The sequence below is a fragment of the Delphinapterus leucas genome, chromosome 2 (genome assembly GCF_059928025.1).
Source record: "Delphinapterus leucas isolate spDelLeu-1000000601 "Yukka" chromosome 2, BTC_Dleu_Yukka2, whole genome shotgun sequence".
NCBI lineage: Eukaryota > Metazoa > Chordata > Mammalia > Artiodactyla > Monodontidae > Delphinapterus > Delphinapterus leucas.
In genome coordinates, this window is record NC_143130.1 from 87,156,669 (window position 1) to 87,182,363 (window position 25,695).

The window sequence follows — 25,695 nt, forward strand, 5'->3', positions numbered from 1 at the left end:
TTTTTTTCCCCCCTGGGATCTTAGTTCCCAGACCAGGGATTGAACCCGGGCCTTCAGCAGTGAAAGTGCAGAGTCCTAACCACTGGACCACCAGGGATTTCCAGATGGCCTATTTGTTTTAAATTCAGCACTTCATCCCAGTAGAGCGAGGAATTCCACATTTGGACCCAGCTTCACTGGAGATGTGTGAAAAAGTTGCTTCTGGTCGCATGCCTTTTGGGCTCTGTGGGCATCCCTTGCTGAATAAAACTTGATCATGGCAGAGAACCCAGGACCGCCCACTGCTGAGTTTAAGACTCGGACCGAATACAGAAGGCCAAACTGGACAAGATTGTAAACAGAGAATGCTTTAGGGTGGTCTCACACTAAGAAAGTGCAGTAAATTTCAGGCCCAGGAAACAAAACCGCCCATTCACTTATATTCCCCCAGCCCTTCGCCACAGGTAACTGTGGTGAGCCTGCTACTCCAAACACTTCTCATTTCATGAACAAGTTCCCTCTGAAATCCTAAGCTTGGAGAAGCATTAGGAGGCAATGCCTTCTGTTTGGGACTAACTCTCAAAAATCTATGGGGGTGAGCTGACTGCTCAGGTCGTCTCTAGAACTAAGATTCCTCTCAGCGGAGACCACAGGCAGATGAGGTACTGAAGCAGTACCCCGGGGCGCCCAGTTACTGGGGCGCGGGGCGGCTTCTTCCACCCTTCCCTCCGCTCCGGCACGGCTCAATTGCAAAGCCTCGGGGGTGCGTCCAGAGCTCAGCTCCCACACCAGCAAGGTTTTGTCACCCCCGATGGGAACTGCAAAAAGTACCAATTGCACCAACCCACCGTCACCGCACGTGCGCTGCTCGGGGCGCAAACGGACTACGCGTGCACACGCGCACGCGCACTCTTTAAATACTTAGTGCCAATAAATCTAATATACAGAAAAAGAGCTGAAAGCCCCTGAGTGTTTTGTGGATAGAAAAGCGTGAGATTCAGAGCAAGTTCAGAGCTTGACAGCCAAAAAATAAACTAGCTCTCCATTCCATTAGAAGTGCTAGGTAGCAGCTTCTGATTATGGAACCCGAAACTCTCAGGCTCCAAAGAGGACATAAAACAGCAGCACTTGTACTCTTTATAAAATTGCAGAAACAAACAAAATAAACAAAAATATATTTACACCTGTCCTATAAGACAAAGGGTACTTGAGACCTAATGTATATAAAATCAGTTTACAAACTGTGGGGCACTATATCAATAAGTTCTCATTTGCAGAGGGCACAGCATAGGATATGTGGCCATTAATGTTAATTCCCTTCCCCCATCCATTCCTTTCTCTTGTTCCTTTATGTATGCGGATCAGTTACATTATTAAGCTGACAATATAACTGAGCTATTATTAGCTTAATAATGTAACCAAGAATCTGATTTTTAGCAAGGGGGTAGTTCTTAGAAACTTAGGGAGCTGGAACTCTGAAAGTATGAATTGAAATAATGCAATTACATCATGAATTTTAAAATTTATCATCATTGATTAAAAATATTAAATAATTAAAAATTTATTATCCCACAATTGAGACTCACCACAACGTGTGACGTCTGTCAGGCATTCACTGTCACAACGCAGCTTGACTGTCTTTCAGACAACCTCAATGGTATTTTTAAATTGGCAGAGGCAGCAGGCCATACGGCTAGGTAAGATCCTATAAATGAAAACACAGGTAATTAAATTCGTGGTAAAAGAGTTACTTGAGTAGGTAGAAGAGGTAGGCCAAGGCCACCACAGACCACTGCAAAAAGGAGTTCTTGGGGCATATGGACTGCAGAACTGGATAGGGGCCGGTTGGCCAATTGCTGCTCTTGACTGTTGGAAATAAATATAGAGGAGGAGAGAGGTGCCCAACAGAAGGATTAGGATGGCAGTAGGTATGGTATGCCTAGAAAAAGAGGAATAGGGATTAGAATTGGGTGACACTGATCTGTAGTTTAAATCCGAAGTATCTCTTTCCAACCCGAAAGCCTCACTTTGGGTTGAGAGTACACAGGAAGAAGGCACACTTCTAAGAAGAGTCTGAATAAGACCGCACCTTCTGGAGTCCCTTTCTCAGGTCCTATTTGTGAGTACTAATATATTAGAAATTATTCTAGTAATAGAAAAGCATCGTGTGGTTAAACAATAACAGAGGTCGCTTTGGCCAAATCTGGACAAAAGGAACATTCCAAAGAATAACATTATCATTATAATAAGTTATAACATAGCTAATTTTAAAAAAAGAACACGAGTTCATAATGATACTCAAAATGAAAGTGGGGGGGCTCTTCATTATAGAGTAATGTCAGCTAATAAATGGAAAAGGAAAGATAGAGTTAGGAAAGTGTCATTTGGCAACTATCAATGTAATAATCGATTCAGACAAGGATTATCATTGATGCACATTTGGGTGAAGAGTTGTTTGAAAGTAGGATCTTCACTGATCCCAAACTTTCACCCCACATATTATTTTTCAATTACCAAGGGGAAAATAACTTTACCATGGAGAGCTATGGAAGAAACCACCTTAATCGAGTGATCAAACTTAGCACTGGGCCACCTGAAGTGATGAAGTATGAAGATTACATCACCTATATAGTATTCTTCCCCAAAAAGTTTACTTTGAATCTAATGAGGAAACGGACAAATCCAGATTGTTGGGCAATTTATAAGACAACTGGCTTAGACTCTTCAAAAATGCCAATGTCATAAAAGACCAAGAAAAAAAATAGCAGGGAAATATTGTAGATTAAAGGAAACAAAGACATGACACGCAATGCCTAATCTTATTTGGACCCTCTATCAAAGCAAAACACACTTAAAGAATGTTATTGGATTCTGGCCAAGATGAAGTTACAAGGACCAATTTAACCTCCCACCTGAAGCAATGAAAAAATAAGACAGAACATATGAAAAAACACTTTTCAAGAAACTGGACCTCAGGCAATAAAGTTCAGTAATCCTCATGAGGTGGGAAATAAATGAAGTGATCCCTATAATTGCCCTAATTTACTTCTCTGAGAGAGTTTCCAGGTCATGGTACAGGGAAGAGAAGTCCAGGCAGAGACTGGTGGACTCCCTGACTGATGAAATGGAGCTGACAGTCTGGGAAAACCAAGGTAACTAGAGTTCAAAAAGCAGAGTATCAGAGACAAAAGAAGTGCACAGACAAAGAAGTCTGGAGATATGCAGAGGGATCTCTTGAGAATTCAACAAAGTATTTGTCAGTACATTTGTGGGAGGAATTACTTGATGCCAGGAAAAGGACCACATGAAAGGATTAATCATAAGAATAACTGGATATCACACAAGGTTGTAGGAATAGTACCTGTTCTTACAAGTCAGACTGGAAAACCTCATGATACTCAGAAAAGACTTGTCTCAGTAGTTGCAAATAATGCACGCCAGACTAAAGGCTACTTGGACTCCTACCCAACGAATCTTAAAAGCTAGACCTAAAAGAATAAAATTGTTTTGAGTAACTAAATTTCACCCAAAACAAATCCCAAGCATTTTACAGGAATATAAATATATATATCACACAATAAACTAAAACTCACAATATCTGGGATCATATGAAAAATTGCCAAGCATGCAAAGAAGTAGGAAAATATGCCCCATAGTGAGGAGAAAAGGCAATCAATCAGAACTAACCCATAATCTATACAGATGTTAGAATTCGCAGAAAAGAACATTTAAAAAGTTATTATACCTGAAGTAAAGTTATAACTGTATTTCATATGTGAAAAAACCTAGACTAAAAGCTGAAAATGTTAAGTACAGGCATGGAAAAGGTAAAACAGACCAAAATTGAGCTTCTAGAGATTAAAAGCAATGTCTAAATGAAAAAGATACTGAAAGGTTAATGGCTGATTAGACACTGCAGAAGAAAGGGTCACTGAACATTAAGGCATAGCAATAGAAACTATCCAAAATGAAACAAAAAGAGTAACAAAACTAAACAACAACAAAACTTAATAGAGCATCAGTGAGCTGTGCAACAACTTCAAGTGGCCTAATACATGTGTACTTAGAGTCCATGAAGGAGAGGAGAAATGCAAAAATTTGAAGAAATAATAGCCAAAATGTTTCCAAAATGGTAAACACTATAAAGCCACAAAGTGAAGAAGATCAATGAACTTTAAGCATAAGAAACATGGACAAAACTACACCAAGGCACAAAAAATAATCAAATTGCTCAAAACCAGCAATAAATAGAAAAATTTAAAAGCAGCAAGAGGAAAAAACTATACACTACATACAGAGGAACAAAGATAGCAATGACAGCAGAATTTTTGTTGGAAACAACGTAAATGAGAACACAGTGAAATAACATCTTTAAAGTAGTGAATTGAATTCTATCAAGCTAGAATTCTATACCCAAATATGTCAAAACAAAAGCAAAATAAAGACTGTCTCAGACATACAAAACCTGAAAGAATTCATTACTAGTAGACTTTCACTTTAAGAAATGTTAAAAGAAGTATTTTCAAGCAGAAGAAAAATGACATCAGATTGGAACATGGATCTACATAAAAGATTAAGAATACAGGAATAGGGACTTCCCTGGTTGTTCAGTGTTTAAAAATCTGCCTGCCAATGCAGGCGACATGGGTTCGATCCCTGTTCCGGGAAGATCCCACATGCCACGGAGCAACTAAGCCTGTACCTCACAACTACTGAGCCTGCACTCTAGAGCCTGTGTGCCACAACTACTGAAGCCCATGCACCTAGAGCCTGTGCTCTGCAACAAGAGAACACATCCAGTGAGAAGCGGGTGCACCGCAACGAAGAGTAGGCCCTGCTCGCCGCAACTGGAGAAAGCCCAGGAGAAGCAAAAAAGACCCAACGCCGCAAAAAAATAAATTAAAAAAATACTTTAAAAAATTTTTAAAGGATTCTAGTCATTCAATATATGTCTCCGAACACAATGGAAATAAATTAGAAGTTAACAAATCTGAAAAAGCTCCAAATATTTGGAAACTAAACAACACACTTCTGAGTAGCTTTGTGGTCAAAGAAGAAATCAAAAGGGAAATCAGAAACTATTTTGAACTCACTGAAACTGAAAACATAATGTGTCAACATGTGGGATATTGCTAAATCTGTACTCAACTCCCTCAACTTCCACCTTAATCTGGGAAAATGAGAGCAAGTTAATCACAGAGTAAGAGAAGAAAGAACACAATAAAGATCAAGGTAGAAATAAATAAAATGAAAACAGAAAAATACTATGGATATGAAAAGGATAAGAGAATATATAGAATATACCAATAAATTCAAGATGAAATGGACAAGTTCCTTGAAAGACAAACACTACTAAAGTTTTTCAAGAATATAGATATTAGGGCTTCCCTGGTGGCGCAGCGTTTGAGAGTCCGCCTGCTGATGCAGGGGACATGGGTTCGTGCCCCCGTCTGTGAAGATCCCACATGCCGCGGAGTGGCTGGGCCTGTGAGCCACGGCCGTTGAGCCTGCGCGTCCGGAGCCTGTGCTCCGCAACGGGAGAGGCCACAACAGTGAGAGGCCCGCGTACCGCAAAAAAAAAAAAAAAAAAAAAAAGAATACAGCTATTAAAGAAATGGGATGTGCAGTTTAGAACCTTCCAACAAAGAAAGCTTCAAGTCCAGGTGGCTTAACTGATAAATTCTACCAAACATTTAAGGAATAAAATAATGTCAATTCTACACAAACTCTATCAGAAAGTTGAAGAGAAGGGAATATTTCCCAACTTATTTATAAGGCCAACTTTCACCATATCAAGATTAGACAATGACATTGCAAGAAAACTACAGACCAGTATCTCTCATGAACACAGAGGCAAAAATTCTTAACAAAATTTTAGCATATCAAATCCAGTATTATATAAAAAGATGATACATCATGTCCAATTGGGTTGATCTCAAGAATGAAAGGTTGGTTTAATATTTGAAAATCAATTTACCCAACTTAGTACACTAAAAAAGAAAAATCAGGACATCTCTGGTGGGGCAGTGGTTAAGAATCCACCTGCCAGTGCAGGGGACATGGGTTTCAGCCCTGGTCCGGGAAGATCCCGCATGCCACGGAGCAACTAAGCCCATGCACCACAACTAATGAACCTGTGCTCTAGAGCCTGTGAGACACAACTACTGAGCCCATGTGCCACAACTAGTGAAGTCCATTCACCTAGAGTTCATGCCCTGCAGCAAGAGAAGCCACCGCAATGAGAAGCCTGCATACTGCAATGAAGAGTAGTCCCTGCTCGCCACAACTAGAGAAAGGCTGCATGCAGCAATGAAGACCCAAAGCAGGCAAAAATAAATAAACAAATTAAGAAAAGAAAAGAAGGGGAAAATGACATAATCATTGCAATAGATGCAGGAAAACAATGAAAAGAATCTAACATCCATTCCTGATTAAAGAAAAAAACAGCCCTCAGTAGACTAGGAATGGAAGGAGACTTCCTCAACCTGATAAATGACTTCTACAAAACACCAAACATCATATTTAATGGTGAAGGACAAAGTACTTTCTCTCCAGGATCAGGACAAAAGCAAGGATGTCTACTCTCATTACTTCTATTTGACACTGCACTGAAGGTTCTAGCCAGTGCAATAGGGCAACAAAAAATAAGCCATATTCAGAAAGGAAAGGAAGAAGTAGAACTATCTTTATTTGCAGATAACATGATTATGTAGAAACCTGATAGAATCTACAAAATTGCTACTGGAACTCATCAATGAGTTTATCAAGTTTGCAGGGTACAAGATCAACATACAAAAAGATTAATTTATCTCAACAAACAATTAGAGATCAAACTTTTAAAATACTACTTATAATAGAATCAAACATATAAAATACTTAGAATAAATCTGAGAAAATATGTAAAAGACTTGCACACTGAAAACTGTAAAATATTGCTGTGGGAAATTAAGGAAGACCTAAATAAATGGAGAGATATAATGTATTCATGGATCTGAAGATTCAATATTGATAAGATATCAATTCTCCCCAAATTGATTTATAGATCAAAATCCCAGTAGGCTTTTCTGTAGAAATAGGCAAGCTAATTCTAAATTTTATCTGGAAATAAAATTCAGAATAACTAAAACAACGTTGAAAAATAACAAAGTTGAAGAACAGTAACTGATTTCAAGGCTTATGAAGCTACACTTTCAAGACATTGTGATAGTAGTGTAAAGATACACAAAAAATCAAAGGAACAGAATAGAAAGTTCAGAAGTACAGAGATGTGGACAACTGACTTTCAGGTTCAAAGGCATTTGAGAGGAGAAATGATAGTCTTTTCAATAAATGATGCTGGAACAACTGAATATCCAGGTTCAAAACAAAAAAAACCAACTTCCATCCAAACCATATACAGAAATGAACTCAAATTGGTTCAAAGGTCTAAATGTATAACAAAAAACTATAAAACTTCTAGAGCAAAACAAGTGAAAAATTTTATGGCCTTGAGTTAGGCAAGATTTCTTAGATACAACACCAAAAGCATAATCCATAAAAGAAAAAAATAGATAAATTAGCCACCATCAAAATTAAGAATTTCTACCCTACAAAAGACACTACAGAGAGAATGAAAAGATGAGTCCAAGAATGGGAGAAAATACTTAGCAACTTACACATTGGATAAAGGACTAATTTCAAGAATATATAAAGAACTCTCAAAACTCCAGAAAAATATAGATAAAAGACTCAAAGATATACATATGGAAAATAAGCATATGAAAAGATGTCTGACAAGATTAATCATTAGGGATGCTAGAGTGAGAAAAAAATTGCACACCTATTAAACTATCTAAAATTAAAAATACTGAGCATAGCAAGTGTTGGCCGCAACGTGAAGAAGATGCAACTCTCGTACACTGCTGGTAGAGATGTAAAATGATCAAGCCACTATGGAAAATAGGTATTTTTAAAAAACTTAAACATACACTTACCAATGATCCGGCCATTCTACTTGCAGGTATTTACCCAAGAGAAATGGAAGTATATATCCATACAAAGACTTGTACACAAATATTCATAGCAACTTTATCTGTAATAGACAAAGACTGAAACAACTCACATGTCCATCAATGGTGAATAGATAAATTGGGGTACAGCCGTATAATGGAATACTATTCAACAAAAAACAGAAATGAATTACTGATATATACAAAAATATGGATGAAGATTAAAATAATCATGCTGAGCTTAGAAGCCAGTTAGAAAAAAGTATACACTGCATGATTCCATTTACATAAAATTCTAGAAAATGCAAACGGAAAGCACATCAATGGTTGCATGGCGACTGGAAAGGGCAAGGAATGATTGGAAGCAATAATTACGAAGAAACGTTAAGAAACTTTCTGAGATGATGGACATTTTGATTTTGGTGATGTCTTCATGGTGTGTATGTATGTGTGTATGTGAACACAGATTACAGTATGTCAATTATACCTCAAAAAGCTGTTAAAAGAAATGATATTATATGAGAGAGAATTGGGGAAAATTGAATAGCAACTCTTTATTAGGTAATACTATTGTGCAGGAATTTAATTTTTTCAATACTGTGTGTTAACAGTATTGTAGTTACATAGGGAAATAATTTTTTTTTTTTTTTTGCCGTACGCGGGCCTCTCACTGTTGTGGCCTCTCCCGTTGTGGAGCACAGGCTCCGGACTCGCAGCCCAGCGGCCATGGCTCACGGGCCCAGCCGCTCCGCGGCATGTGGGATCTTTCCTGGACCGGGGCACAAACCCGCCTCCCCTGCATCGGCAGGCGGACTCTCAACCACTGCGCCACCAGGGAAGCCCCGGGAAATAATTTTTAATATCCAGAGAGGAGGACATCTAGCTGACAAGAGAGGGATCACAATTGTGGCAGATGCTGTGGGAGGCTGAGGAAGATGAGGCTAGAGCAGTGAACAATGTGTGATGGCGTGGTGAAGACACTCATTTCTCAGCTGACCTGACAAAGACGGTTGGAACAGACTGCTAAATGCAGGGTTCTTTCCGCATACTAATCTCATGCAATCCCCTCAACTAGCCTTGGCACAACAAAAACTTTCTATTAGCTTGCCATACTGGAGGGGCGATGGCACAATTTAAGGTGAAGTGAGTTGTGTAATGAACTGTCACAATAGGGTCCTACAGAAATAGATTTTTTTTAACGGAAAAAAAAAAGAAATTTGACCCTTCCCTCAAAACATACATGAAAATTAACTCAAAATGAATCATAGACCTAAATGGAACTATACAACTTCCGGAAGAAAACATAGGAGAAAATCTTTATGATTTTGGATTACACAATGGGGTCTCAGACAAAGATTTCTTAGATAAGACACAAAAAAGTACAAACCATCTAAGAAAAATTGCCAAGGGCCTTCCCTGGTGGTTAAGACTCCCAGTTCCCAATGCAGGGGGCCCAGGTTCGATCCCTGGTCAGGGAAGTAGTTCCCACATGCATGCCGCAACTAAGAGTTCACATGCCACAACTAAGAAGACCATGAGCCGCAACTAAGGAGTCCCTCTGCTGCAACTAAGACCCAGCACAACCAAATAAATAAATTAAATAAATATGTAAAAAATTGCTAAATTAGAGTTCATCAAATATTTAAAACTTCTAGTATTCAGAGACACTTTAATACAATGAAGATAAGTCACAATCTGGGAGAAGATATTTACTAAACACATCTCTGAAAGAAAGGACTTTTTCCATTGCTTTTTATATAAAGCCCTCTTAAAACTCAATATAAATATCCAATTAAAATTGGATTTGAACAGACACTTCATTTAAAAAGATACTTGCACATGAATAGATACTCAACATCATCAGCTATTACAGAAATGCAAAATGTGGCAAAAACCATGAGATGCAACTACACACCTACGAGAAAAGCTAAATTTGTTTTAAAAACAAATATAATGATCAGGTGACGATGTGGATCAACTGCAACTCTCATAGACTGCTAGTGGGAAACCAAAATGGCACAGGCACTTTAGAAAACAGTTTAGCAGTTTCTTAAAAAGTTAAATATGCACTTAGCATATGATGAAGCAATCCCACCCTTAGGTATTTTACCCCAAAGAAATGAAAACATATGCTCGCACAAAACATATGTTCACACACACATGTGAGTGTTTTCAGAGGCTTTGTTCATAATAGCCAGAAAACTAGAAAAAACTCAAATGTACATCAAACGATGAATGTGTAAACAAACTGTGTTTCCACACAAGTAGAATACTACTCAGCAATAAAAAGAATGAACTACTGACAGGTGCAACAAAACAGATGAATCTCCAAAGAGACTGGTAAGTGAAAGAAGCCAAAAACAAACGGCTACATACCACATGATTTCAGTTATAAGATATTCTGGAAAAGGCAACATTATATGGACAAAAATCAGATTGTTGGTTGACAGGGGCTGGTAGTGGGAGGAGGATGGATTGACTACAAAGGGACATGAGAGGTCTTTTGGAATTTCAGAAGATTTCTTTACCTCAAATGTGGTGGCTACAGAATTATAAGTTTGTCAAAACACATCACAATGTATATTTATAAACAGTGAATTTTGTGAAATGAAAATTATACATAAATAAACCTGACTTAAGAAAATAATAAAACAAAACTAAAGAAAAACAATTGAGTGAAAATAAATGTAAGAAAAATCAATTTACAGTTTTTCCAATTCAAGGGTCATCATGAGGATGCTTTCAATAGTTGTGACACTTGTGTTGTTCCCATGTCTCTGAAGGAGAAGCCCAAACATGCATGATATAAAACCCAAAGACAAAAATTCTACACTTAAAAAGATACTTAACATGTGATTACTTCAATTCTGGCTTCTTACTTGCCATAGATGATAATTCCAAAAAGCTCTTATTGAAGAAATTTAAATTTGCATCATCAAATGAATGACCTTGGTGCTGAACAGCACAATCATTGTTTATTATCCGAACTTTTCATTTTCAATTGCATCTACCTCTTTGATCACTCTTTTTAATAAAATAATGTACCCCTTATTCCTTTTTGCTTTCTGGGATAAATAATATTCCTACACGCATCTACATCTTCATAACTATATGTGTTCTTCAACACTGTCCTCATTCTCTGCTGGCTGTCTTACCCGTATATATTCTTTCTTAATCCTTTTCTTTGCCAATAACTCTTATTTTCAATAACCCAGTTAAAATCTAAATTATGACTTTTCAGCCAAAGTACTCAATCTTTGACGAAAGCAAAAAAGAGAAGAAATTATCTCATGAGCCATGAAACTGTTGCAATACTTACAAATATTTTAATGCTGGCAATTTAAAAACATAAGAATCTTTACCTGTTGTCAAAGGATTACGATTGAGAATTCTGAAAAATGGAATGGAATTAAAATTATCTGCATTTTCAATTACTTCCATGAAAGCTTATATTCACTTTTTTTAGTATGGAACTTGAAGGTGAAAAAAAATCATTTTCTATTTTTACCTATAAATCACTCTAAGAATCTGTAAAACACTCTTTCATTGGGAACTACCCAGGTCTCTAGATGATAAAGTGGAGAAGAGAAACAAACAAAAAAATAGAAAAAAAAAGTAGCTAGCAAAGAAAAAATATGCCAAAGAACTTTTCAGGTTAAAATCCCAAGAAGTGCCTATGCTGGTAGGAAGCCCTCGCTCTGTAAAAAAGTACTATTCCTAGTGTCCTCCATAATTCAAGGTGTTTTTCTTTCATCTCTACAAATTTTAAAAAATTTCATGATTTAAACTACCCAGTTAAAGACAAAAATAGGGCTAATTCCTTGGTTCTGGAGCCAAAGAAGGAGAGATAAATCCAATAGGAACTGGTGAAAGCCATACTCCCATCACATAGTACCATATGTATTCTTCTATCACAGCCTTTGTTACTGTGTATGTAATCACCTGTTTACTTGTCAGTCCCCTAGATAGTCAGCAACTTGAGAGCAGGGACCACACTTTATTGTCATTATTATTCCTCTGCCTGACACAGTGCCTAATATTTACTAGGTATTTCATAAATGTTTGCTGAATAAATAAATAAAATTTTGTTTATATATCAATAAAATAAACAAATAAATTTGGGGGAACAAAATTTTATTCCAAAATGCTGGAATAGATTTTCTTCTTAGTTCCTTCTCTCTTTTTTATTTTTTTTCTTACTTCTTTAAAACAAACGGGAAAAAAGACCAAAAGAAACGGGAAGAAAAAAAAGAATATCTAACTTTAGGTTAACTCTACTCAAGAATTATTAGCATATTTTTGAAGAATCTTATAAAGATAATTACCAAAACTAATATCTTTTGGGTTGCCAGGCATCTGTGATCAGCATTTAACAGTCAATCCTCACAGTAACCTTATGTGGTAGATATACTACCCCATTGTACGAATGAGGAAACTGAGGCACAGAGAAGTTATGTAACTTGTCCTAAGTCATCAAATTAGTAAGAAGCAGAGCTGGAATTTGAACTCACTTCTGACTGTAAAGCCTGTGTTTAACCTGAATGAAAAAAAAAGGGGGGGTGTATTAAACATATGTTAATTTAACCTTAATTTTCAGAGCACTAAATATAGAAATACCTTTTCAGTCTTCATCTACCCATCTGGGAAAGCCTCTATGAGAATTATATTTTCTCTTTTTAGTTAGTATTTATCTTTTAATTTATTTTTTCCTTAATCATCTCCCATGACAAATATTTAATTAGCCTATGGTCATTGAGACTTTAGAGATTTTTTAAAAAATATTGCAGGAAAATCAGTAAAAATGATGGAGGAAGGACATCTGAAAATTCATCCCTCCATAGAAGCAACAATACCAGTAACAACAGCAACAACAACAGAACTGGCAAAAATGGTCAGAATCAACTTCTTCTGAACTCTGGAGATTTAACCAACAGGCTTACTGCACATTGGGAAGCAATTTATTCAAGGAAAACAAATTAATTTCTGTAAGAACAATGAGATCTGTGTTGCTTGAACTTGTCCTTGACCTTTGCTCTCCATGCCAGTGGTAGCCTTGAAAAACAGCCCACATCCCTGGTACCAGAAGAAGAAGCATGGACTGGGAGGTCCTTCAAAGCCTCATTCCCAAAGAACTGTCATTGTTTAACATGTCTGGTGGTCCCCTGGAAGACATCACTTGAAAGGCTTGCCCTTTGACCTGACTGAGAGCTGTCTAGTGAGAAAAGCCGTTCCTCAGGTTGCATTTCTGGAAAACATTTTCAAGCAAATATTTTAACATGGCGGTTGCATGAGGCCATGGATAACAGTTTGGGGCAATAAAGAGACCAACCGAAAAGCTTAAAACGAAAAGCTGAGGAATGAGATGTCCACAGAGACTTTGAAATGTGCCCATGTATTCCTGGGAAACTGGAAGACCACAAGACATATTCCTGGGAATCTAGGAAAATAACTGTTAGCATTAATAAAAGAATTCATCAAGGTTGTAGGATATAAGATCAATATTATTTCTACACACCAGCAATGAGTAATCCAAAAATGAAATTAAGAAAAAAAACAATTCCATGTGTAACAGCACCACAAGAAAACAAATACTTAGGGAAAAACGTAACCAAGTAAGTGCAAGTTTCACACTGAAAAGTACAAAACTGTTGAAAGAAATTGAAGAAGATCTAAATAAATATAAAGACATGCTGGATTCATGGACTGGAAGATAATCTTATTAAAATGTCACTACTTCCCAAATCGAACTATGGTTCCATTGCAATTCCTATCAAAATCCCAGCTGATATCTTTCCAGAAATTGCCAATAATTACAAAATTCATATGGCAATTCAAGGAAACAGAATAACCAAAACAATGTTGGTAAAGAACAAAGTGGGGGACTCACACATCCTGGTTTCAATACTCAGTTCAAAGCTACTGCAATCACAGTGTGGTACTGGAATAAGAACAGACATGTATATCAGTGGAACAGAAATGACAGTAGAGAAATAAACCCTCATATTTTTGGTCTATTGATTTTCAACAAGCGTACCAAAACAATTCAATGTGGAAAGAACAGTCTTTTCAAATGATACTGGGACAACTGTACATGCAGACACAAAATAATGAAGCTGGACTCCTACACTTCACACCATATATGAAAATTAACTCCCAATGGATCAAATATCCAAATGTAAGAGCTAAGGCTATAAAACTCTTAGAAGAAAACACAGGAGTAAATCTTTATGACTTGCATTAGACAATAGTTTCTTAGATATGATACCAGAAGTACAAACAACCAAAGGAAAAATAGATGAATTGGATTTTATAAAAATTAAAAAGTTTGTGCTTCAAAGGACGCTATCAAGCAAGTGAAAAAACATATAGAATGGGAGAAAATACTACAGTTGGGAAGAATAAGAGGCAGTTGGGAGAAGAAAAGCATAGTAGTTGCTAGGTGTGACAATCTCAAAATTTTGAACTATTACAAATAAAACAGCCACCCTGAATCACCCCAAAGGGCAGACCCAAGTTATTTTTGTTTTTAGTGTTAATGCTTTTCTAAATCTGAGAAGCTGCCAGGATTCTAGTACATAGCAAAAAGTGATGACAGCACCCTGAAGTGTATAAACTTTTGTGTGTACATAGCTATCTAAAGGAAACCAACGCTAGCTGACTGGGGAAGCATTAGTGTGGCTCTGTGACCGCAGCTCAATTTGCCTTCATAGTGTGGCCACACCTCCCTTATTGATATTCTCAACAATGAGGTAAATAATTCAATAGGGATAAGGCTTTGATTGTCCCCTTATTCTCTCTTAGTGCTTATGTTCTTGGTACCATATTATTTTTACTTTTTTTTTTTTTTTTTGCGGTACGCAGGCCTCTCGCTGTTGCGGCCTCTCCCGCTGCAGAGCACAGGCTCCGGACGCGCAGGCCCAGCGTCCATGTCCCACGGGCCCAGCCGCTCCGCGGCATGCGGGATCCTCCCGGACCGGGGCACGAACCCGCGTCCCCCGCATCAGCAGGCAGACTCTCAACCACTGCACCACCAGGGAAGCCCTTGGTACCATATTAATGTACCACAGAGAAGGCAGCATGTGAATGTGCTCTGTCTGGTTAAGTTATATAGCCTTTCTACATTGTAGAGTCCTACAGTTTCTAAAATCATGGAGCTTGTATTGTTAGAACCAATGAAGTGACTAAAAGAATTTTTTAAAATAAGCCATCAGTCTGGACCTTCATAGGTGAATGAAGGAGAAACACTTTAAAGTCAGAAAAAAAAGTATACTTAACATTTAGGATTATCAACCACTGCTGGTTTTCCATAATATATTTCATTCCTGATTTTATCTGAAAGAGATATGATTACTACCAACATTCAAAAGGTGGTACTTTATTAATTAATAAGCTCTTGGCTCATTTTTGAGGTTGATTTCGGATATAAAATAGACTACGACACAGCTAACTACTTCACCTGATGTTTGTCAATAACATAGAGGCTTCATTCCAGTAACCTACTGACTTATAATTACCTGCAGCCCGGTGATGAATCAAGGTTTTGTGGGGCCTGAAGCTCATCTACTTTGGAAAATCCTATCTAATAAAAACATGCAAAATTATGAATACAAAAATCGCTAGGACCCTTCTCAAGACCTTGGAAGGGACCTCTGCAAGTGAGGAGCCCTGAAGCCTAAGCTTCATTGAATTCATGATAAATCCACCTCAGCTGGGGCCCTTTCCCAAACATATTTAATGCAGGAAACTTATAAATACCCCAGTAATATGTCATTATAGGTAGTAAAATAACTTAACTCGAGGGTGGCATCTTCCCTTGGTGGCTAGCCTTTGGAAAGAGATGCAATAAAGTTTATATCTCACCATGGCAAATGTTTCCTGAAGCAAATTAGCTATGTCTATTAGAAAGACTTATCCCAAAACAAAGACTTACTATACTGTGACAATCTTTTTTTTTTTTTTTTCATTTGCTGTATGCGGGCCTCTCACCGTTGTAGCCTCCACCGTTGCGGAGCACAGGCTCCGGACGTACAGGCTCAGCGGCCATGGCTCACGGGCCAAGCCGCTCCACGGCATGTGGGATCTTCCCGGACCGAGGCACGAACCCGAGTCCCCTGCGTCGGCAGGCAGACTCCCAACCACTGCGCCACCAGGGAAGCACTGTGACAATCTTTTGAAAGTAACTGTGAACGAGTTTTAGGAGTACAGTACTAATTGATTTACAACACCAGATAGATCTGATTCTTTCACTACCTTTTTCTGTCATTTAAGAGGAACACAAATTCAAAAGGAACAAGTTGGTGCCTCTTCCATTACCAATCTTTTCTAACCTACCACGCATTTTCTACTTCATCACCCCCGTCCCTCACCTTGTTACCTTGCTGCATAGATGCTCGAATAGCTGTCACATATGTTTTCCCATCAACATCCATCTTTCTCCTTCCAGTATGAAAGCTTCTTGGGGAGAAAGTCCCTGCCCTATGCGTCTTTGTATCCCCAGCACTCAGTACAGTGCTGACACACAGTGGGCATGGCACTCAGTGAACGTTTTTGAATGAATTCATTAATTTTTAAACTGTGATTTATTTATTTATTACCACAATGTATTTTCCCGTGTTGCCTACATAACTATAGTGAAACTCTGATTCTTATAAGGAACTCTTGGTGTTATAGGATGTTTAGGAAAGGTGGTGAGTTTAAGACGTTGTATTGTCGCTACTAAAACTTCCTGGTGAAGGGACCTCATGAGCCTGCTCTCCGGTGTGCTGGCAAAAGAAAAACTGACCCTTGGTGCTATCTCCCCAAGGTAGGCATCAGCAAACTAACAAGGGAAAGGAAGCAGGGCGCTAAAGATAGGCATCTGCAGGAATTGCTAATCCAGCTCCAGACACAGCCTCAACACCTTCATTAACCCAAAATGTGTGAACTGTGTGAAACTGGATTTCTGACCCACAAGACAGGTAACAGAGTCTTTTCCAAAGCCAGGTGTAGAAGAGCTCTTTTTTACCTTGAGTCTGAAATCACCTTCGGTCCATTGAACATACCCTCTATCATTTATTTGTGTCATGAGAAATCAAAGAATTTTTAAGCTGAAGGGGTGTAAAACCCACACTTCTTATTGAAGAGTAGTCAGCAAAGAAAGTATATTGAATTAGGCTACAGCAATGTATTTTCTTTATATTTTTCACACTACAGCTGAACACAAACAACGTCTTTTTCCATACCTCAAAGGTTCCCATTGGCCACAGATAATTCGCTTCAGAGATATATGCTTTTTGAAAAACAATATTCTGGTTGGCTGGGGAGATCCCTGTGGTGGGCGTTCAGGAATTCTTTCTGCTTTACCATTTAAAAGAGCTAATAATGGTTGGGGAAGCACCCACACCTTTTGCTCCCTGAAGAATTCGATGCTAAACTTAGTTCTTTGCAGCTCTGTGTTGCATACATTTTAAGCAGTTAGGAACTTTGCACATGAGGAGGATTCAAAGTTAAATTCAAAAGTGGAACTTCATGGACCATTCGCATATTGGAGAGGCATCCATGGGATTCCATGACAATTCTAATTTGAGTGTTTTGGCTTGGTGCCTTTTACTGCCCATGCCAAAGATCAGTACTATGGAAAGCAGAGCGTTTCATATATATGACTTATACAAGTCTCTTGGCCTCTTTGTTCCTTAGTTTCCTCATTTGAAAAAATAAAATAAATGGCTCTCAAGACATGTTTTCCAGAATTCATACTGGTCTTACACCCAGCTAACCAATAACTGCATGATGCTTTTACACACAGTTTTTTACATGTATTCATCTTCTATTTCACTTACTACTTGTGGAAAAGCTGCATTCCATGCCGGGCCTGGATGTCCCAAAGCTCAGTTCTGTGAGTAAATTGCAACCAAGATTTCTACAAAAAAAGACACAAGCAAAAGAAGAAGAAAAATATATATTCTTTCAGAACATTTATCCTTTGGCAATCATTCTAATTTATATATGATGAAACATAACAACACTACTCCCTCCATATACACTAAAGAAATCTCACTGTGGAAGATGTTATGATTTATACTTTCATGATTATATATGTGGTGCATTAGATACAAAATAGTAAATGTTCATTAAATACTTGTGTTAAGTGATCTTTATTTCTCTAGAAAGGCAGCACTCTTGGCATTTTGGGCTGGATAATTCTTTGCTGTGGGAGGCTCCCCTGAACAGTTGGGTGTTTAGTAGCATCTCTGACCTCTGTCCCCTAGATGCCAGTAGCATATACAGTTCTGACAAGGAAAAATATCTCCAGACACTACCAAATGTCACCTGCGTGCAAAAATCACCCTGGTTGAGAACCACTGCTCCATAAAGATTCCTCTGATCTGTGTAATAATTCTCACACTAATCTTTGCTAGAGACAAAAAGGATTTGCTACAAAATTTTACTGGTAATTTTAATCATCTTTCAAAATGAGTAACAAATTAATTTTATAAAAAATTAAGCTTTATAAAAATTCCAAATATAATGAAGTTATATTTGTAACTTACATAAACTGCAAAAAAGGTAGTAGTTCTAATGTAATTTTTTCGACAGATGGTATTTTATTGCAGGAAAAATCTCTAGGAAAATTAAAAGGAATATATTGCCTCAATTTGCTATTAGATATCTAATTAGTAGGAATACCTAGTAGAAGTTAGAATGATAATAATAAATAAGAAGCTTCGTTCTAATCTCCAAACCTTACGAATTACTATTTGAACCTTCCAGAGCCCCTAACCCTGACTTCACCTCTCTTAAGAGTCTCACCTTCAGGATCTTCATAAATTAAATATACAACTATAGATCTTTATAGATTTTGGAGGTAATCTTTCCTGAGAGCAGAGGCATTGATTAGATTCCAACTTTTGTGGCCTTATCAAATTCTAGATTATGAGCTCAACGTTTTTATCTCTATATATCATTATAATTTCTATTATTAGAAGGAATATTCTTATATTTACACATTTCCCAGTATAGTTCCGTTTCTCTAGGCCAATTCATTACCGGAAGAAATAAAAGATACCCTTTCACAAAACTTGAAAGGATGTTACTCCTATCATTAATATGTAACGTTAATCCAGGATTACACTTTCTATCATATTGACTTTTATTCGAAAATACCTACTCTTGACGATAGCTGACTATCTTATTTCCATTGATTCCAGCTTAGTCGCTCATTTCACCTAGATCGGTATAACTGTCTTCTGACTGCTGTTTCCATCTCTACCCTCTCCCTTTCTAAAACATGCTCCACGGGATCACCAGATTAACTGCTCTGGCCTTGGAATCAGCCTCACCGTCAGCAGGTGATTACTGAACAGGGACTGGATGGAGCTTGGACCTACCCAACAGCAAACCTGCTCTAGCAGTGGGATCAGCCTCATACACCAACAGGCACACACCAGCTTCAGGAATACCACCGTCCAGCAGTGTGTGTGACCAGAACACTCACTTGCAGGCCAGAAGCAGCCATGGACTCAGCTGGTCCTGACCCGGCCCATCAGAATGCCAACACAAGATCAGGGATGCCCCAGACCCTGCAGATAGTTGTGTCAGGAACAGTGATCCAACACCAACTCTGAGAATCCTGGGTCCCGCTGCCAGAACTCAGGACCTGTGTCTTCCTCCCAGTAGCCAGCATAGCCCCAGGACCAGTGACTGGGCACTAGCCCTGATATCACCTGGACTGCAATTCAACCCATAAATGATCCAGCACTAGATTTGGTGTCCCCCAGAGTTGTGCAGCCAGCTGCCTTATGATTTAGCCTCACCAAGCAGCACAGACAGCCTCCATACTAGGCAGAGTCTGGCAAACATGCACTCTGGGGGCAGCCAAGCCTACCAGATTACCCACAGTAGTCAGCCCACCACAACAGAAGAGCCCAAGCAGCCCACACAGGGGGTACACCTAGAACATATAGTTCTAGGGACCAGGGGACAGTGGGCTGCTGGGACACATAGGACCTCTCCTACAAAAGGCCACCTCTCCAAGGTCAGCAAGTGTAACGAGCCTACTACATACATAGCAATAAAAACAGCAAGTTAAGAAAAATGAGGTGACACAGAAACACGATCCAAATGGAGGAACGAGATAAGAACTCAGAAGAAGATCTAAGTGAAGTGGAGATAGCCAATCTCCTCAACAAAGAGTTCAAGGTAATGACTATAAAGATGATCAAAGAACTCAGGAGAAGAACCGACGACCAGAGCAAGAAGTTAGAATTTTTTTTTAAAGAGTTAGACCATTAAAGAACAACAAAACAGAGATGAGGAATACAATAACTGAAATGAAAAATACACTAAAAGGAAACTACTGTAGACTAAATGATACAGAGGAATGAATCAGAAAACTGAGGACAGAGTACTGGCAATCACTGAAGATGAATGGTAAAACAATAGATTAAAATGAAATGAGGGGGCTTCCCTGGTGGCGCAGTGGTTGAGAGTCCGCCTGCTGATGCGGGGGACACGGGTTCGTGCCCCGGTCTGGGAAGATCCCACATGCCGCAGAGTGGCTGGGCCCGTGAGCCATAGCCGCTGAGCCTGCGCGTCCGCAACGGGAGATGCCACAACAGTGAGAGGCCCGCGTAACGCAACAAAACGAAAAAAAAAAACAAAAACAAAAACAAACACAAACAAACGAAAAAAATGAAATGAGGAACATTGAACAGACTTGTGAAACAACATCAAGTGTACTAATATTTGCAATATACTGGTCCCAGAGCAAAAAAGGAAAGAGAAAGCAGTGTAGAACATACCTGATGACATAAGAGCTGAAAACTTCCATAACCTGGGAAAGAAAACAGACATCCATGTCCAGTAAACACAGTAAGGCCAAAACAGGATCAACCCAAATAGGACCACACCAAGACTCACTGTAATTAAAATGGCAAAAAAAATAAAGATAAAAAGACACTATTAAAAGGAGCAAAGGAAAAGCAACAAGTTACAAACATGGGAACTTGCATAAAGTTATCAGCTGACTTTTCAGGATAACCTCTGCATGCCAGAAAGGAGTGGCATGGTATGTTTAAAGTCATGAAAGGGAAAAGCCTCTAACCAAAAATACTCTACCCAGCAAGGCTCTCCTTCAGATTTGATGGTGAGATCTAAAGTTTTACAGAGAAGCAAAACTAAAAGAGCTCAGCAACACCAAACCAGCTTTATGAGAAATCTTAAAGGGGCTTTTCTCAGTAAAAAAGGAAAGGCCATGACTGAAACCTAAAAATTAGGAAAGGAAACTTACTAAAGGAAAAACCTCATTGGATAAGGCCAATATTCAACAAAGGCAGGAAATCAACCATGTACACAGCTAATGGGAAGGATGAAAGAAAACAGTCATAAAATCATCTATATTCACAATAAGAAGTTCAGGGACACACAAAACAAGTAGATGTAAAATATAAGGTCAAATTCAGTAACTGTGGGGGAGCAGAGTAACAGTGCAGGGTTGTTAGTGTCCATGTGAAATTTAGAGCTCAGCAACTTAAATAATCACACACACACACACAACTGAAAAGAAATCCAAACATAATATTAAAGATAGTCCTCACATCACAGATGAAGGGAATAAAAGGGGAAGAAAGGAACACTGAAGAAATTAAACAGGGATTCTAAAAATACCCAAGACAATTGAAAATGAACACACAATGATCCAAAATCTATGGGACACAGCCAACGCAGTTCACAGGGGGAAGTTATAGTGATACAAGCTTATTCTTAGGAAACAAGAAAAATATCAAATAAACAACCTAACATTACACCTGAAGGAATTAGAAAAAGAAGAAAAAACAAAACTCGAAGCTGTCAGAAAGAAAAAAATTAAGAAAACAATGCCATATGCAATCACACCAAAAAGAATAAGATACTTACGAACAAACACCCCTAAGCAGGTAAAAGACATGTGCTCAGAAATCTACCAGCCATTGGTGAAAGAAGTTGAAGGCAACAGAAAAAGATGGGAAAATATAGCAGGTGCATGGACTGGAAGAATTAATACTGTTAAAATAACCATACTACCAAAGGCAATCTACAGATTTAATGCAATCCCTTTCAGAATACCAAAGCATTTTCACAGAACTTGAAAAAGTAATTTTAAAATTTGTATAGAAACACAAAGATCCCAAATAGCCAAACAATCTTCAGAAAGAACAGAGCTGGAGGCATCACGGCACCTTGACTTCAGATTATACTGCAAAGCGACAGTAATCAAAGAGAACCGGACCAGAGCAAAAACAGACACAAAGATCACTGGAATAGAAGAGATCCCAGAAGGAAGCCCACACACTTATATTTAATTGATTTATGACAAAGCAGGCAATATGGAGAAAAAACTGTCTCTTCAATAAGTGGTACTGGGAAAACTGGTCAGCTACATGGAAAAGAATAAAATTAGAGTATTTTAGCACACCATATATAAAATAAACGCAAAACTGAATAAAGACTTAAATATAGGTCCATAAAACCCCTAGAGGAAAATACAGAACATTCTTCAACATAAATGACTGCAACAGTTTTGGGTTCAGTCTACTAAGGCAAATGAAACAAAAGCAAGAATAAACAAATGGGACTTCACTAAACTTAAAAGATTTTGCACAGCAAAGGAAACCAAAAACAAAATGAAAAGACCACCTGCTGAAGGAGAGACAATATTTGCACATGATTAGAGGTTAACACCAAAAAGATGACCAAGCAAGGGTTCATATCTAAACTACAGAAACAGCACATACAATCAATATCAGAACAACACCCAAAATCTTTTTTAAAAATATGAGAAGACCTAAATAGACATTTTTCCAAGGAAAAAATACAGAGAGACAGCCAGAACTCACAAAGATGCTAAACATAGCTATTCCGGCAATAAAATGCAAATCAAAACAATGAGATATATCACCTCAGGCTTGTCAGAATGGCTGTCATCAAAAAGGTCACAAATAACAAAGGTTAGTGAGGATGTGGAGAAAGGGAAGCTCTTGTACACTCTTGATGTGAACGTGAAGTAGTGCAGCTACTGTGGAAAGCAGAATGGAGGCTCCACAAAAAACTAAAAACAGAACTACCATAATATCCTGCAATTTCACTCTTGGGTATATAACAAGAAGACAAAAACACTATTTCAAAAACATAACTGCACACCAATGTTCATAACAGTGTTATTTGCCATAGCCAAGATATAGAGTCAAACTAAGTGTTCATCAATAAGTTAGGGGATAAAAACGATTTTCTATGATGACTTCAGCAAAAGATGAAATTTTGCCATTTGCAAGAACATGGATGGACCTGGAGGGTATTATGCTTAGTAAAATAAGCCACAGAGAAAACAAGCCTGGTAGGTTATCACTTACATGTGGCATCTAAAAAATTCAATACAACAACAACAACAACAACAAAACAAACTCACAGATTAAAGAACAGGCTAGTGGTTACCAGCAGGGAGAGACAGGGTGGAGGAGCAAAATAGTGGTAGGAGATTCTGAGGAAGAATCCACTATGTATAAAATCAATAATCTACAGTGACGTACTGTATAGCATGGGGAATAGAGCCACTCTTTTATAATAAGTATAAATGGAGAACAACGTAAACATTTATGAATCACTATGTTGTACCTCTGAAACTAATATAACAATGTAAATTAACTATAGATCAATAAAATATAAAGAAACAATAAAGAGGAGATTGTTAGATAGAAATCAATTAAATAAACACAAGTTTTGGAAATCAAGGAATTAAAAAACAACATGTAAGACACAACATTGGCATTTAAAGTGTACGATCTATTCATTTAAAAGAAATCATTTAAGTGGTGAAAAATGGTACCCATTCTCACCATTTTGTATACCTAAGATAAATTATTATCTACAAAAATATGTTACAAATATTCACTCAAAAAGAAAGAGAGAATTTGGATTAACCAATTTTAGTATACAAATTTAATATCAAAGTCTCTATGTAACATTGATTTGAATAAGTTCTGTTAGCCACTTCTAGTTTCTGATGTAAAATCTTTTAAACCATAAAAATCAGCCTTTCTACATTATTCCATTAGACATACATAGAAGTTAAAAGCAATGAGAAGACAGAACAATCAACCAAGAAGGTGAATTTACTGAGAAACAGTCGTTCGTTCTCCCTCCTCCTTTTCTTTTCCTCCTTTTCCAGGTCTCTTTCGATTACAATCAAGGGAAGTCTTGAGAATTCTGAGAATATTTCTTTCAGGGCTTCAAATCACCATACCTACATCCTCTGCCACAACTACACACACAGGAACAAAAATAAACCTCTGCTATCTACTCGTGTAGGAGGGATTCGTGCAAAATAAACTCCTACATGGAGACCAACAGGTGAGTTTTCTACCTGTTCTTTATAATGTCCTTCCATTATAGTAAATCCCACACATTATGAGGCAGAAGGGGTTATGTGAGCTCTTCCTTGAAGTCAAAAAACTTGCATTCATTTCAAGTACCTGGTGATCATAGGGTACAGCCAGGGAAGGTGCCATCCCCCTTGGGGGGAGGGCGGTGAATGGGCTCCCGCAGCCATGCACCTCCTGATGTACAGATTCTGGAGAAACAAAGGGCGCTCACACCGCAGTCAGCCTGTCAGGCTGTCGGGCCACGGGGCAACCCGACCAGCCTGGAAGTGCCCCCTCAGTTGCTGAAAGCAAAACTCTGTCCCCCCGTGAAGCCAGGTAATGTGGGCCAGAGAGTCAGAGGAGACCGGTAATCAACTCCTCCTCTCTGCTCACCTCCTTGGGGTTACAACAACCCCATCTCCAAACACAACTCTGATCCTGGAGTGCCAAAGTGGGAGTGCAGGTGGGCTCTGCCGGTGCTTCAGCGCCCTCTGGACGTTGTCTTCTCTTATGGCAACTCTCAGCCCTTCCTCCTCCTCCTTCCCTAGTCCTGGGGGCTGCCTTGCCCTCTGCAGCTGCTGGCCTGATTTCATTCTCCTTTTTCCCCAATGACAATGAAGTGTCCTACAGAGGTTTGGAATCTCTGGAAGGAAGATCTTTTAGTCAATACACCTTAACCGTAAGAAGTTGGTTTCAAGAATGAACCTGAAATACTGTATTTTTCTCCTGATGATTCCAAGGAGAGACAGCTCAAGTTTTCTAAATCATAAGAAAAACCAAGGTAAATATGATATTCTGAGCCAGAGGTGAAAAAGCAGTTTTTAGCACTCCCTCCTCATGTCATATGACCGGGATTTAAATCAATCAACTGCCACTGCTTTTTAAATCACATGACCCAACTTTAAATCAATCAGCTGCTTCCCTGTAACTCACGTGACTTGGCTCTGAATAGTAAGAAATGCAGAGGTATAAAAATGATGTTCTGAACAATAAATGGAAAAACAACATTTCAGAAAGTTTTTTTCTTTTCAAACGGACCATTCATTGCATACAGAGTAAAGGATTCTCTTCTGGATTTCTTGAACTGTAAACACATACAATGTCTCCCTTGGCTTGATTGACTTAGTTTTTTGGGGGGTTTTGCTGTTGTTAACATCTTTATTGGAGTATAATTGCTTTACCATGTTGTGTTAGCTTCTGCTGTATAACAAAGTGAATCAGCTATTCGTATACATATATCCCCATATCCCCCACATCTTGCGTCTCCCTCCCATCCTCCCTATCCCACCTCCAGGTGGTCACAAAGCACTGAGCTGATCTCCCTGTGCTATATGCAGCTGCTTCCCACTAGCTAT

The 25,695-nt window shown here is 38.3% G+C and overlaps 1 pseudogene; it reads right to left on the reverse strand.

Moving 5' to 3' along the window:
• Positions 1-25,695, reverse strand: part of LOC149750195 (uncharacterized) — a 115,898-nt pseudogene that overhangs the window by 14,536 nt on the left and 75,667 nt on the right.